Raw genomic sequence first — 3,967 nt, 5'->3', positions numbered from 1 at the left:
ATTAAACTGATGAATAAAGCTTTTGTTAGGATTCGATGCTGAGCTTTTTCGTGTATTAAAATATCGTGTATATATAAACTAAATATCTTTGGCTCTGACGGTTGGATAAGACAAGCAATTTGAAGAGATCATCATGATTTTCTGACAGTCCAAAGACCAGATAAATGGTTGATTAATTTAGAAAATAATTTTCAGATGAATATCTATATATAATTGTTTGTTTAATCTTTTTAACCTTTACTTAATAATCAAAGTCCCACTGAAATTAAGAAACTCCTTTTTTTTCCAATTCCTTTACTGCAACAGAAAGCACCGTAAAGTCCCAAGAATACAAACAGTATTGTCCAACACTTTTTAGTATGACAAAGACATACAGGTAGTGTGGAAGCACTCCAAGAAATGCCTTATATAAAAACTGTACGAATGAAAGAGCCTATGGTTGGCCAGAGTAGGCCATCCTACCAGAGAGTATAACTCACAGTTGGTAATGAACCCAGCTAAGTATGGTAAGCTGTGTCAACCTTATGAATACACTGAGCAGAGGTATACATATACTATAAAGGATCACCAAAATCCACCACAGCTGAAAAAAGTGGCAGCAACAAGTCACTTTTTCACAACAAAAGAAAAAAAAACTTGGAAAAAAGCCTCAGCTGTTTCGAGAGTGACCACAAAATGGAATTTAATGACAATAATTGTTAGCTGTAGCCCTGAGTTCAACCACTGAGCAGATAGTGGGTTTGCTCTGTAATGTCACTAACCTCCTGCAGGGGTCGATCTCGCTCAGAGCCATGATAGCTGATGCCAGATCTCAGGACTTCAGCAGAAACTTTGGAACTGACCTGAAGAGACAATAAAAGGTCGTACCATAAAAAGACATGTTTTATGTTCTCCACTGACACATACAATAAGCAGTTAATTAGTTTAACTAAAATATCAGTAGACTGAAGGGTTAGGTAAATGGTATAATTCTAGCATATGGAATTACAGATATTTAGCTATTTATAATATTTATGGATATTACAACTTGAGCATGATCAAGGAAGCATAACTCACTAAATAAATTGGCTGTTACATGGTTCTTTGATGTGAGCTCCACGCTGCACCACGCTGAACCTGGTACTGAGGATACAGCTCATTGAGCTGAGACCTCAACATGAGCCTTGTTTTGCAGAGGAATTCCTATCATGTTACGTTCACATAAGAAAGGCTTTAGCAGTGATTGGATTGAGTTTAGACGCCTTAAGAGGGCTCGTTACAACCATCAGATTCCTTCACATTAGCAGCAAGGCACAGTCTGGTGAGTATCACCTTTTAACATTCTTGGTTATTTTGGTTTGTTAACATATTGCACATTAGCAAATGTTAAGTTAAATATTAAGCTATTAACAACTAAACTAGTTTATATTATTGGTATTTTCTTTGTTAATATGTGAAATTGCTGCATGTTGTGCAATGATGAGTGTCAAGCTGTCATATGGAACAGAGCATTCCTGCTTTCTGAACAGTAACATGACGTTTATTTGCAGTCTTTGTGTTTGGTGTTCTCATGAAAAAAAAAAAGACAAATATGTTGATCCAGAACAATGATTAGATAAAGACATTAACAAAGCATGCATGACTATACCTGTTTAGCTTAAAATATATAAATGTCCTTGTTAAAGTGATCTGACCGTTAAGGTAAAAACATTTTAGTCTTAGTAAAAGTTCCTCAAGCAGAGGCATATTTAAATTTAATCTTTTGTTCTTTGCAGCTGAGCTGTGGAGCGACTTAAGGGTCATGGTGAGCGTGACCACGGTCCTAAAGGTGCTGGGCCTCTTTGTTGCAGACCTCATCAGCTCTGTCACAGACTGGTTCCAGACCAAACCAGCATGGGCCAACCTAGAAGTGCTGGAGGACACAGAACTGAAGACTACTGGAGGCAGTGAGTCCAAAAACAGAAACAAGCAGACTCTTTTAATTTGCAGATATGCTGCACTTTTGCACTGCAAAGTTACAGATTTTTAGTATGAAATTCCCTCTTTTTGTTTCTATTCTTCCATTGTTGTTTCTAACAAGGAAACACTGGAAAAAAACAAAAAGGAGGGAATTTATCCTAAAAGGATTTCAACAACTTGTTTGTACTAACTAATTTTAAGTGGAAATATAATAGTTTTTTTCTTTAACTTATCATTATGAAGTTAATGTTGAATAATGCATCTGCATTTAAATTGGTTTCCTCTAAGCCTTACTTTAACCAAGCAAATCTGTCTGCCACGCAGTACGATCTCTCATGACAACGAAGGCTCAATTAATGAAAGTGTGTCAACCATTGCAAAAACAAAACAAGAAGCGAACAGGGTTTTTGTTTTCCTCAGTTAACAAAAAGTATCAAACCAAGTGCTTTGCTGTTATAATCCCCAGTAGCAAAAATGGTGGACGGTGGAACAAATAAAATTTCTGTGGTTATTCTGGTAGTTGCTAGGCTCTGAGAAAAACTGAAAGTAACCTGATTGTGCTTGTGAAAAGATGCACCATTAACTAAACCAGCTTATAATCAGGTTATATTGACACAAACAAATTTTGTCTTGGCAAATAAAACTAATGAACACTTCAGACAAAGCTAAAGTAAAATCAGTCAAAATACATATTTTTTTATTAGAGATTATGTATCAAAGCACATTAAACAATTCTCAAACTCTAAACTGACCAAAACAGTGAAAGCATCAGTCTTACAGAACAAGATATTAATGGACCTCTCCAGTTGTTTTTTATAAAGAAGAGTCAATGATTTAGAATAAATGATGTCTCTTTGTGACTTTCAGTCCATGAGCGACACAGAGCCAAAACTCTGTGGGAGAAGACTGGAGCTGTGGTCATGGTGGTGCGACGACCTGGATGATTATTGTGCAGAGAGGTATGAAATCACATGCCTGTTTAAAAACTGTCATCATTTAACTGGTTAACTTTCATCTGTGCTATATGATTCTCTTTCTCTTTCCCTCGGTAGGAGGCTGCTGGGCTGTCCTCTCTGAAGTCCCAGCTGCAGGACCTTGAAGTCCCGCTGTTTGCCGTGGTCAAAGAAAACTTTGGCAAAGAGCTGGACTGCTTCAAGAAGTACTTCTCTGGGAAGGTTTACGTGGATCAAATGGTGTGCTTATGGCTTTATTTTGTTATGTAGCAAATGGAGGGTTGCATAATTTAAGACACTAAGCTGCTTTATATCATTCTCAGAGAAATTTCTACGGCCCAAAAAGGAGGTGGATGTTTCTCTCCATGTTTCTGCGAATCGGTGTGTGGAGGAACCTTTGGCGGGCCTACAGGAGGGGCTTCAGGGGAAACCTAAAGGGGGAAGGACTTGTGCTGGGTGGAGTGTTCGTCATTGGGCCTGGAGATCAGGTAGGCAGTGGCTTACAGAATGAATATTTTTTTAGTATGTGTGGATGTTTTACTGAGTTATAATTGCATTTTTTTCTCCCCTCCCGAAGGGTATTCTACTGGAGCACCGAGAGAAGGAGTTTGGGGATAAAGTGAATATGCTGGCAGTACTCAGAACAGCCCGCAAAATGCAAGATGACATGGCGAGATAGACCTCAAACATGCGAATGAAAGGACTGTTTGTTGGTGAGGCGTTATGTAATAATCATTGAAGCATGTTTCCATTTTCATGTCTGTGTTTTATAAGCCAAATCCACGAGTTCACACTACACCACAACACGCTGTGCTCTACTCATATTCCACTGTACATGTAAATCACTCATTCTTGGGAATTGGGACAAAACCTTACCTTTTGGGGGTTTTGATTTCTAATCTAATGAGGCTGGGAAAATATATTTTATGTGTACCATCTGACATGTTAGGGAGATGACAAGAAGTATATATTTATCAATTTCACTGCAGTCAAAGTGAGTAGTCATTTCATTTTTCAAACTTGCTAAGAGTTCTCTTAATCCTAATCAAAATTCTCAGTTTTAAACCACAATTGCT

At 37.7% G+C, this 3,967-nt stretch overlaps 1 pseudogene; it reads left to right on the top strand.

Moving 5' to 3' along the window:
* Positions 1-1,754: 1,754 nt before the first annotated feature.
* On the top strand, positions 1,755-3,593 carry LOC121938192 (annotated as a pseudogene).
* The last annotated feature ends 374 nt before the right edge of the window (positions 3,594-3,967 follow it).

The sequence above is a fragment of the Plectropomus leopardus genome, unplaced genomic scaffold (assembly GCF_008729295.1).
Source record: "Plectropomus leopardus isolate mb unplaced genomic scaffold, YSFRI_Pleo_2.0 unplaced_scaffold28771, whole genome shotgun sequence".
Classification (NCBI taxonomy): domain Eukaryota; kingdom Metazoa; phylum Chordata; class Actinopteri; order Perciformes; family Serranidae; genus Plectropomus; species Plectropomus leopardus.
Note: the sequence above shows the minus strand (reverse complement) of the source record. Positions and strands in the feature narration are given on the sequence as shown.